Raw genomic sequence first — 12,857 nt, 5'->3', positions numbered from 1 at the left:
GTACAAATGTCATAATGGCCCAGATCACTGAGGAGCAGAACTACAGTAGGACTACAGTACAACTGTCATAACGGCCTAGAACACTGAGGAGCAGAACTACAGCACAACTGTCATAATGGCCCAGATCACTGAGGAGCAGAACTACAGTACAAATGTCATAATGGCCCAGATCACTGAGGAGCAGAACTACAGTAGGACTACAGTACAACTGTAATAATGGCCTAGAACACTGAGGAGCAGAACTACAGCACAACTGTCATAATGGCCCAGAACACTGAGGAGCAGAACTACAGTATAACTGTCATAATGGCCTAGAACACTGAGGAGCAGAACTACAGTACAACTGTCATAATGGCCCAGATCACTGAGGAGCAGAACTACAGTACAACTGTCATAATGGCCCAGATCACTGAGGAGCAGAACTACAGCACAACTGTCATAATGGCCTAGATCACTGAGGAGCAGAACTACAATACAACTGTCATAATGGCCCCGAACACTGAGGAGCAGAACTACAGTACAACTGTCATATTGGCCCCGAACACTGAGGAGCAGAACTACAGCACAACTGTCATAATGGCCCAGAACACTGAGGAGCAGAACTACAGCACAACTGTCATAATGGCCCAGAACACTGAGGAGCAGGACTACAGTACAACTGTCATAATGGCCTAGAACACTGAGGAGCAGAACTACAGTACAACTGTCATAATGGCCCAGAACACTCTTGTATTAAAGAAAGAACACTGAACTAACTAACAAAACAACAAAACAAACCGTGAAGCTGTTCGAAGAGTACAGACAGGCAACTAAACATAGAACAAGAACCCACAAACACAAAAGGGAAATCGCTACCTAAACATGATCCCCAATCATATGATAAACAGCTGCCTCTGATTGGGAACCATACCAGGCCACCATAGACATACATATTACCTAGACCTACAAAACCTCTAGACATACAAAAACCCTAGACAATACAAAAACCCTAGACAATACAAAAACCCTAGACAATACAAAAACCCCTAGACAATACAAAAACCCTAGACAATACAAAAACTAGCGTACCCACCCTCATCACACCCTGACCTAAACGAAACATAAAGAAAACAGAGATATCTAAGGTCAGAGTGTGACAGTACCCCCCCCAACCAAAGGGGCGGACTCCCAGCCGTGAACCTGAACATTTCAGGGAGGGTCTGGGTGGGCATCTACCCTCAGTGGCGGCTCTGGTTCTGGACACCGCCCCCCCTCTTTACACTGATCACTCCGTCTTTGTAGAACCAGACCATGGATCATCGCCGGAGGCTCTGGACTGGGGACCTTCGCCGGAGACCCCGGGCTGGGGACCGTCGCCGGAGACCCCGGGCTGGGGACCGTCGCCGGAGACCCAGGGCTGGGGACCGTTGCCGGAGACCCCGGACTGGTGATTGTTGCGGGAGGCTCTGGCCTGGGGATTATCGCTGGCGGCTCCGGACTGGGGATCGTCGGTGGAGGCTCCGGACTGTGGCCCGTCGTTGGAGGTTCCGGACTGTGGCCCGTCGTTGGAGGTTCCGGACTGTGGCCCGTCGTTGGAGGTTCCGGACTGTGGCCCGTCGTTGGAGGTTCCGGACTGTGGCCCGTCGTTGGAGGTTCCGGACTGTGGCCCGTCGTTGGAGGTTCCGGACTGTGGCCCGTCGTTTGGGGTTCTGGACTGTGGCCCGTCGTTGGAGGTTCCGGACTGTGGCCCGTCGTTGGAGGTTCCGGACTGTGGCCCGTCGTTGGAGGTTCCGGTCTGTGGCCCGTTGTTGGAGGTAGTAGTACATGATGTTACCCCAAAGCTAGTAGTACATGATGTTACCGTAAAGCTAGTAGTACATGATGTTACCGTAACGCTAGTAGTACAGACTGTTACCGTAAAGCTAGCACTACATGATGTTACCGTAAAGCTAGTAGTACATGATGTTACCGTAACGCTAGTAGTACATGATGTTACCGTAACGCTAGTAGTACAGACTGTTACCGTAAAGCTAGCACTACATGATGTTACCGTAACGCTAGTAGTACATGATGTTACCGTAACGCTAGTAGTACAGACTGTTACCGTAAAGCTAGCACTACATGATGTAGTTACCGTAAAGCTAGTGGTACATGATGTTACCGTAAAGCTAGTAGTACATGATCTTACCGTAAAGCTAGTAGTACATGATGTTACCGTAAAGCTAGTAGTACAGACTGTTTTCGTAAAGCTAGCACTACAGACTGTTACCGTAAAGCTAGCAGTACAGACTTTTAATGTGAAGTAAGTAGTACATAATGTTACCGTAAAGCTAGCAGTACAGACTGTTTATGTAAAGCTAGTAGTACATGATGTTACCATAACGCTAGTAGTACATATTGTTACCGTAAACCTAGTATTACAGACTGCTAGTAGTACAGACTGTTAATGTAAAGTTAGTAGTACATAATGTTACTGTAAAGCTAGCAGTACAGACTGTAAATGTAAAGCTAGCAGTACATGATGTTACAGTTTAGCTAGTAGTACATAATGTTACTGTAAAGCTAGCAGTACAGACTGTAAATGTAAAGCTAGCAGTACATGATGTTACAGTTTAGCTAGTAGTACATAATGTTACTGTAAAGCTAGCAGTACAGACTGTAAATGTAAAGCTAGCAGTACATGATGTTACAGTTTAGCTAGTAGTACATAATGTTACCGTAAAGCTAGTATTACAGACTTTTAATGTAAAGCTAGTAGTACATGATGTTACCGTAAAGCTAGTAGTACATGATGTTACCGTAAAGCCAGTAGTACATGATGTTACCGTAAACCTAGTAGTACATGATGTTCCCGTAAAGCTAGTAGTACATTATGTTACCGTAAAGCTAGCAGTACAGACTGATTATGTAAAGCTAGTAGTACATGATGTTACCATAACGCTAGTAGTACATATTGTTACCGTAAAGCTAGTATTGCAGACTGTTAATGTAAATCTAGCAGTACATGATGTTACAGTTTAGCTAGTAGTACATCATGTTACTGTAAAGCTAGTAGTACATGATGTTACAGTAAAGCTAGCAGTACAGAATGTAAAGATAGCAGTACAGACTGTTAATATAAAGCTAGTAGTACAGACTGTTAATGTAAAGTTAGTAGTACAGACTGTTACCGTAAAGCTAGCAGTACAGACTGTAAATGTAAAGCTAGCAGTACATGATGTTACAGTTTAGCTAGTAGTACATAATGTTACCGTAAAGCTAGTATTACAGACTTTTAATGTAAAGCTAGTAGTACATGATGTTACCGTAAAGCTAGTAGTACATGATGTTACCGTAAAGCCAGTAGTACATGATGTTACCGTAAACCTAGTAGTACATGATGTTCCCGTAAAGCTAGTAGTACATTATGTTACCGTAAAGCTAGTAGTACAGACTGTTACCGTAAAGCTAGCACTACAGACTGTTACCGTAAAGCTAGCAGTACAGACGTTTAATGTGAAGTAAGTAGTACATAATGTTACCGTAAAGCTAGCAGTACAGACTGTTACCGTAAAGCTAGCAGTACAGACTTTTAATGTGAAGTAAGTAGTACATAATGTTACCGTAAAGCTAGTATTACAGACTGTTACCGTAAAGCTAGTAGTACATGATGTTACCGTAACGCTAGTAGTACAGACTGTTACCGTAAAGCTAGCAGTACAGACTGTAAATGTAAAGCTAGCAGTACATGATGTTACAGTAAAGCTAGTAGTACATAATGTTACTGTAAAGCTAGTAGTACATGATGTTACAGTAAAGCTAGCAGTACAGAATGTAAAGATAGCAGTACAGACTGTTAATATAAAGCTAGTAGTACAGACTGTTAATGTAAAGTTAGTAGTACAGACTGTTCCCGTAAAGCTAGCAGTACAGACTGTAAATGTAAAGCTAGCAGTACATGATGTTACAGTTTAGCTAGTAGTACATGATGTTACCGTAAACCTAGTAGTACATGATGTTCCCGTAAAGCTAGTAGTACATTATGTTACCGTAAAGCTAGTAGTACAGACTGTTACCGTAAAGCTAGCACTACAGACTGTTACCGTAAAGCTAGCAGTACAGACTTTTAATGTGAAGTAAGTAGTACATAATGTTACCGTAAAGCTAGTATTACAGACTGTTACCGTAAAGCTAGTAGTACATGATGTTACCGTAACGCTAGTAGTACAGACTGTTTATGTAAAGCTAGTAGTACATGATGTTACCGTAACGCTAGTAGTACATATTGTTACCGTAAAGCTAGTATTACAGACTGTTAATGTAAATCTAGCAGTACATGATGTTACAGTTTAGCTAGTAGTACATAATGTTACTGTAAAGCTAGTAGTACATGATGTTACAGTAAAGCTAGCAGTACAGAATGTAAAGATAGCAGTACAGACTGTTAATATAAAGCTAGTAGTACAGACTGTTAATGTAAAGTTAGTAGTACAGACTGTTACCGTAAAGCTAGCAGTACAGACTGTAAATGGGCGGCAGCGTAGCCTAGTGGTTAGAGCGTTGGACTAGTAACCGGAAGGTTGTGAGTTCAAACCCCCGAGCTGACAAGGTACAAATCTGTCGTTCTACCCCTGAACAGGCAGTTAACCCACTGTTCCCAGGCCGTCATTGAAAATAAGAATGTGTTCTTAACTGACTTGCCTGGTTAAATAAAGGTAAAAAAAATAAAAAAAATAAAAAAAAATAAAAAAATGTAAAGCTAGCAGTACATGATGTTACAGTTTAGCTAGTATTACAGACTGTGAATGTTAAACTAGTAGTACATGATGTTACCGTAAAGCTAGTAGTACATAATGTTACCGTAAAGCTAGTAGTACATGATGTTACCGTAAAGCTAGTAGTACAGCATGTTACCGTAAAGCTAGTAGTACATGATGTTACCGTAAAGCTAGTAGTACATGAAGTTACCGTAAAGCTAGTAGTACATCATGTTACCGTAAAGCTAGTAGTACATGATGTTACCGTAAAGCTAGTAGTACATAATGTTACCGTAAAGCTAGTAGTACATGATGTTACCGTAAAGCTAGTAGTATAGAATGTTACCGTAAAGCTAGTAGTACATGATGTTACCGTAAAGCTAGTAGTACATGATGTTACCGTAAAGCTAGTAGTACATAATGTTACCGTAAAGCTAGTAGTACATGATGTTACCGTAAAGCTAGTAGTATAGAATGTTACCGTAAAGCTAGTAGTACATGATGTTACCGTAACGCTAGTAGTACAGCATGTTACCGTAAAGCTAGCAGTACAGACTGTTTATGTAAAGCTAGTAGTACATGATGTTACCATAACGCTAGTAGTACATATTGTTACCGTAAAGCTAGTATTACAGACTGATAATGTAAATCTAGCAGTACATGATGTTACAGTTTAGCTAGTAGTACATCATGTTACTGTAAAGCTAGTAGTACATGATGTTACAGTAAAGCTAGCAGTACAGAATGTAAAGATAGCAGTACAGACTGTTAATATAAAGCTAGTAGTACAGACTGTTAATGTAAAGTTAGTAGTACAGACTGTTACCGTAAAGCTAGCAGTACAGACTGTAAATGTAAAGCTAGCAGTACATGATGTTACAGTTTAGCTATCAGTACATAATGTTACCGTAAAGCTAGTATTACAGACTTTTAATGTAAAGTTAGTAGTACATGATGTTACCGTAAAGCCAGTAGTACATGATGTTACCGTAAACCTAGTAGTACATGATGTTCCCGTAAAGCTAGTAGTACATTATGTTACCGTAAAGCTAGCACTACAGACTGTTACCGTAAAGCTAGCAGTACAGACTTTTAATGTGAAGTAAGTAGTACATAATGTTACCGTAAAGCTAGCAGTACAGACTGTTACCGTAAAGCTAGCAGTACAGGCTTTTAATGTGAAGTAAGTAGTACATAATGTTACCGTAAAGCTAGTATTACAGACTGTTACCGTAAAGCTAGTAGTACATGATGTTACCGTAACGCTAGTAGTACATATTGTTACCGTAAAGCTAGTATTACAGACTGTTAATGTAAATCTAGCAGTACATGATGTTACAGTTTAGCTAGTAGTACATGATGTTACAGTAAAGCTAGCAGTACAGAATGTAAAGATAGCAGTACAGACTGTTAATATAAAGCTAGTAGTACAGACTGTTAATGTAAAGTTAGTAGTACAGACTGTTACCGTAAAGCTAGCAGTACAGACTGTAAATGTAAAGCTAGCAGTACATGATGTTACAGTTTAGCTAGTAGTACATAATGTTACTGTAAAGCTAGTAGTACAGACTGTTAATGTAAAGCTAGCAGTACATGATGTTACAATTTAGCTAGTAGTACATAATGTTACTGTAAAGCTAGTATTACAGACTGTGAATGTTAAACTAGTAGTACATGATGTTACCGTAAAGCTAGTAGTACATGATGTTACCGTAAAGCTAGTAGTACATAATGTTACCGTAAAGCTAGTAGTACATGATGTTACCGTAAAGCTAGTAGTACAGAATGTAAAGATAGCAGTACAGACTGTTAATATAAAGCTAGTAGTACAGACTGTTAATGTAAAGTTAGTAGTACAGACTGTTACCGTAAAGCTAGCAGTACAGACTGTAAATGTAAAGCTAGCAGTACATGATGTTACAGTTTAGCTAGTAGTACATAATGTTACTGTAAAGCTAGTATTACAGACTGTGAATGTTAAACTAGTAGTACATGATGTTACCGTAAAGCTAGTAGTACATGATGTTACCGTAAAGCTAGTAGTACATGATGTTACCGTAAAGCTAGTAGTACATAATGTTACCGTAAAGCTAGTAGTACATGATGTTACCGTAAAGCTAGTAGTACATGATGTTACCGTAAAGCTAGTAGTACATGATGTTACCGTAAAGCTAGTAGTACATGAAGTTACCGTAAAGCTAGTAGTACATGATGTTACCGTAAAGCTAGTAGTACAGCATGTTACCGTAAAGCTAGTAGTACATGATGTTACCGTAAAGCTAGTAGTACATAATGTTACCGTAAAACTAGTAGTACATGATGTTACCGTAAAGCTAGTAGTATAGAATGTTACCGTAAAGCTAGTAGTACATGATGTTACCGTAACGCTAGTAGTACAGCATGTTACCGTAAAGCTAGTAGTACATGAAGTTACCGTAAAGCTAGTAGTACATGATGTTACCGTAAAGCTAGTAGTATATGATGTTACCGTAAAGCTAGTAGTACATGATTAGTACATGATGTTACCGTAAAGCTAGTAGTATATGATGTTACCGTAAAGCTAGTAGTACATGATGTTACCGTAAAGCTAGTAGTACATGATGTTACCGTAAAGCTAGCAGTACATAATGTTACCGTAAAGCTAGTAGTACACACACAGCTGAATCCAGCAGGAAATGAGCGATGTGGTGCGGAATGAAAGGTAGAGAGAAAAATGAAAGAGAGGATGGGAGAAGGGGTATTAATACATACACACACACACACATTATGCAGACACACACACACGATGTGCAAACATGATGCACAAACACACACAAACCCATGCAGTTAAAAGGAAAGCAGCATCACTCTTACCATCTCTCTCTCTCTCTTCTATGGTCCCTCCTTCTCTAGCTTTTCCCTAGACTGAAGGTCATCTAGCTACAGACTGTCCCAATTCTCTCTCTCCCTCTTTTCTCTCAGTCTCCTTCTCCCCCTTTTTCCTCTCTCTCTCTCACTCCCTCGTTCCTCTCTTTCCCCTCTCTCTCTCTCTCTCTTTCCTTAATCTCTTTATTTTCCTTCCTGTTGTAAATGTCTTCTCCTTGCATTACAGAATCAAAAGTCAGGAATTAATTTAGACACACACAGAGAACATACACAGAGAAACTGTGGTAGAGACTGTTGTGTATGTGTCTCTCCCTGGTGGTGGGAATCATTACCTCTTTAACACCACAGTATCTCCCTACAGCCTTCCTGTAATTCTGTCAGCTACAGTAAGTCCTGTTATAATACTACTGTAACTCCCTGCAGCCTTCCTGTTATACTGCCAGCTACAGCTACTGTAAGTCCTGTTATAATACTACTGTAACTCCCTACAGCCTTCCTGTAATTCTGTCAGCTACAGTAAGTCCTGTTATAATACTACTGTAACTCCCTGCAGCCTTCCTGTTATACTGCCAGCTACAGTAAGTCCTGTTATAATACTACTGTAACTCCCTACAGCCTTCCTGTTATACTGCCAGCTACAGTAAGGCCTGATATAATACTACTGTAACTCCCTACAGCCTTCCTGTTATACTGCCAGCTACAGTAAGTCCTGATATAATACTACTGTAACTCCCTACAGCCTTCCTGTTATACTGCCAGCTACAGTAAGTCCTGTTATAATACTACTGTAACTCCCTACAGCCTTCCTGTTATACTGCCAGCTACAGTAAGTCCTGTTATAATACTACTGTAACTCCCTACAGCCTTCCTGTTATACTGCCAGCTACGGTAAGTCCTGTTATAATACTACTGTAACTCCCTACAGCCTTCCTGTTATACTGCCAGCTACAGTAAGTCCTGTTATAATACTACTGTAACTCCCTACAGCCTTCCTGTTATACTGCCAGCTACAGCTACGGTAAGTCCTGTTATAATACTACTGTAACTCCCTACAGCCTTCCTGTTATACTGCCAGCTACAGCTACAGTAAGTCCTGTTATAATACTACTGTAACTCCCTACAGCCTTCCTGTTATACTGTCAGCTACAGCTACTGTAAGTCCTGATATAATACTACTGTAACTCCCTACAGCCTTCCTGTTATACTGCCAGCTACAGCTACGGTAAGTCCTGTTATAATACTACTGTAACTCCCTACAGCCTTCCTGTTATACTGCCAGCTACAGCTACGGTAAGTCCTGATATAATACTACTGTAACTCCCTACAGCCTTCCTGTTATACTGCCAGCTACAGCTACGGTAAGTCCTGTTATAATACTACTGTAACTCCCTACAGCCTTCCTGTTATACTGCCAGCTACAGCTACGGTAAGGCCTGTTATAATACTACTGTAACTCCCTACAGCCTTCCTGTTATACTGCCAGCTACAGTAAGTCCTGTTATAATACTACTGTAACTCCCTACAGCCTTCCTGTTATACTGCCAGCTACAGCTACGGTAAGTCCTGATAGTGCTTCCGGGTTGGAGCGAGCGGTCGCATCTGCACTACGCAGGTAGTTTTTCATTTCATTACATTTCATTATAGTACAACGGTTTGATTTGTCTAATCTTAGCAATTGTTCTTCTCAGCTAGCTACATAGCCGTCTTTGTATCATAGATAATCATAGATAATTGCGTAATTATCGTATTTCGTCGTCCTAACGCAGTCTACACCGCCCTGCAGCTAGCTAGCTAGCTAACGTCTACCGTTAGCTAGTCCACCGTCTACCGATTAGCAGCACAACTTCCACTCAACTGAACGACTTGATTGGTGTAGTGTTAGCTAGCTACATAGTTGTCTTTGCTGTCTTCGTATCCAAGATAATTGTGTAGTTAGAGTGTGTAGTTTTAGAGTGATTATCTTAATTTACCGAGGTTAGCTAGCCAGCTATTCGTCGTCCTTAACGTAACAGAACTTCCGCACTCAACAATCCGATCGCATTTAAACCGCTCCACAGGTAGTATCACATTTTTCATTTCATTACAATACAACGGCTTGATTTGTTTGATCGTAGCTAGCTACATAGCTAGCTACATAGCCGTCTTTGTATCAAAGATAATTGTGTAGTCTTGAGCGATTTCCTAGGTTAGCTAGCCAGCTATTGTCGTTCTTTTAACGCAACGTAACGTAAATCAACACTGCTAGCTAGCCAGCTAGCCCGAATAGCAGCACAGTAGCACAGTAGAAACCATTACACTCAACGGAACGACTTGATTAGTGTAGTGTCAACAACGCAGACACTGCCAGCTAGCCTACATAGTCAACAACGCAGCCTCTGCCAGCTAGCCTACTTCAGCAGTACTGTATCATTTTAATCATTTTAGTCAATAAGATTCTTGCTACGTAAGCTTAACTTTCTGAACACTCGAGACGTGTAGTCCACTTGTCATTCAATCTCCTTTGCATTAGCGTAGCCTCTTGTGTAGCCTGTCAACTATGTGTCTGTCTATCCCTGTTCTCTCCTCTCTGCACAGACCATACAAACGCTCCACACCCCGTGGCCGCGGCCACCCTAATCTGGTGGTCCCAGCGCGCACGACCCACGTGGAGTTCCAGGTCTCCGGTAGCCTCTGGAACTGCCGATCTGCGGCCAACAAGGCAGAGTTCATCTCAGCCTATGCCTCCCTCCAGTCCCTCGACTTCTTGGCAGTGACGGAAACATGGATCACCACAGACAACACTGCTACTCCTACTGCTCTCTCTTCGTCTGCCCACGTGTTCTCGCACACCCCGAGAGCTTCTGGTCAGCGGGGTGGTGGCACCGGGATCCTCATCTCTCCCAAGTGGTCATTCTCTCTTTCTCCCCTTACCCATCTGTCTATCGCCTCCTTTGAATTCCATGCTGTCACAGTTACCAGCCCTTTCAAGCTTAACATCCTTATCATTTATCGCCCTCCAGGTTCCCTCGGAGAGTTCATCAATGAGCTTGATGCCTTGATAAGCTCCTTTCCTGAGGACGGCTCACCTCTCACAGTTCTGGGCGACTTTAACCTCCCCACGTCTACCTTTGACTCATTCCTCTCTGCCTCCTTCTTTCCACTCCTCTCCTCTTTTGACCTCACCCTCTCACCTTCCCCCCTACTCACAAGGCAGGAAATACGCTCGACCTCATCTTTACTAGATGCTGTTCTTCCACTAACCTCATTGCAACTCCCCTCCAAGTCTCCGACCACTACCTTGTATCCTTCTCCCTCTCGCTCTCATCCAACACTTCCCACACTGCCCCTACTCGGATGGTATCGCGCCGTCCCAACCTTCGCTCTCTCTCCCCCCGCTACTCTCTCCTCTTCCATCCTATCATCTCTTCCCTCTGCTCAAACCTTCTCCAACCTATCTCCTGATTCTGCCTCCTCAACCCTCCTCTCCTCCCTTTCTGCATCCTTTGACTCTCTATGTCCCCTATCCTCCAGGCCGGCTCGGTCCTCCCCTCCCGCTCCGTGGCTCAACGACTCATTGCGAGCTCACAGAACAGGGCTCCGGGCAGCCGAGCGGAAATGGAGGAAAACTCGCCTCCCTGCGGACCTGACATCCTTTCACTCCCTCCTCTCTACATTTTCCTCTTCTCTCTCTGCTGCTAAAGCCACTTTCTACCACTCTAAATTCCAAGCATCTGCCTCTAACCCTAGGAAGCTCTTTGCAACCTTCTCCTCCCTCCTGAATCCTCCTCCCCCTCCCCCTCCTCCCTCTCTGCAGATGACTTCGTCAACCATTTTGAAAAGAAGGTCGACGACATCCGATCCTCGTTTGTTAAGTCAAACGACACCGCTGGTTCTGCTCACACTGCCCTACCCTGCGCTCTGACCTCTTTCTCCCCCCTCTCTCCAGATGAAATCTCGCGTCTTGTGACGGCCGGCCGCCCAACAACCTGCCCGCTTGACCCTATCCCCTCCTCTCTTCTCCAGACCATTTCCGGAGACCTTCTCCCCTACCTCACCTCGCTCATCAACTCATCCCTGACCGCTGGCTACGTCCCTTCCGTCTTCAAGAGAGCGAGAGTTGCACCCCTTCTGAAAAAACCTACACTCGATCCCTCCGATGTCAACAACTACAGACCAGTATCCCTTCTTTCTTTTCTCTCCAAAACTCTTGAACGTGCCGTCCTTGGCCAGCTCTCCCGCTATCTCTCTCAGAATGACCTTCTTGATCCAAATCAGTCAGGTTTCAAGACTAGTCATTCAACTGAGACTGCTCTTCTCTGTATCACGGAGGCGCTCCGCACTGCTAAAGCTAACTCTCTCTCCTCTGCTCTCATCCTTCTAGACCTATCGGCTGCCTTCGATACTGTCAACCATCAGATCCTCCTCTCCACCCTCTCCGAGTTGGGCATCTCCGGCGCGGCCCACGCTTGGATTGCGTCCTACCTGACAGGTCGCTCCTACCAGGTGGCGTGGCGAGAATCCGTCTCCACACCACGTGCTCTCACCACTGGTGTCCCCCAGGGCTCTGTTCTAGGCCCTCTCCTATTCTCGCTATGCACCAAGTCACTTGGCTCTGTCATAACCTCACATGGTCTCTCCTATCATTGCTATGCAGACGACACACAATTAATCTTCTCCTTTCCCCCTTCTGATGATCAGGTGGCGAATCGCATCTCTGCATGTCTGGCAGACATATCAGTGTGGATGATGGATCACCACCTCAAGCTGAACCTCGGCAAGACGGAGCTGCTCTTCCTCCCGGGGAAGGACTGCCCATTCCATGATCTCGCCATCACGGTTGACAACTCCATTGTGTCCTCCTCCCAGAGCGCTAAGAACCTTGGCGTGATCCTGGACAACACCCTGTCGTTCTCAACTAACATCAAGGCGGTGGCCCGTTCCTGTAGGTTCATGCTCTACAACATCCGCAGAGTACGACCCTGCCTCACACAGGAAGCGGCGCAGGTCCTAATCCAGGCACTTGTCATCTCCCGTCTGGATTACTGCAACTCGCTGTTGGCTGGGCTCCCTGCCTGTGCCATTAAACCCCTACAACTCATCCAGAACGCCGCAGCCCGTCTGGTGTTCAACCTTCCCAAGTTCTCTCACGTCACCCCGCTCCTCCGCTCTCTCCACTGGCTTCCAGTTGAAGCTCGCATCCGCTACAAGACCATGGTGCTTGCCTACGGAGCTGTGAGGGGAACGGCACCTCAGTACCTCCAGGCTCTGATCAGGCCCTACACCCAAACAAGGGCACTG

The 12,857-nt window shown here is 43.9% G+C and overlaps 1 protein-coding gene across 2 annotated transcripts in view; it reads right to left on the bottom strand.

Annotated features, from left to right (window-relative positions):
* Positions 1-12,857, bottom strand: part of LOC115126598 (disks large homolog 4-like) — a 294,248-nt gene that overhangs the window by 158,696 nt on the left and 122,695 nt on the right. The window lies entirely within an intron of this gene.

This window comes from Oncorhynchus nerka, linkage group LG12 (genome assembly GCF_034236695.1).
Source record: "Oncorhynchus nerka isolate Pitt River linkage group LG12, Oner_Uvic_2.0, whole genome shotgun sequence".
Lineage (NCBI taxonomy): Eukaryota > Metazoa > Chordata > Actinopteri > Salmoniformes > Salmonidae > Oncorhynchus > Oncorhynchus nerka.
Note: the sequence above shows the minus strand (reverse complement) of the source record. Positions and strands in the feature narration are given on the sequence as shown.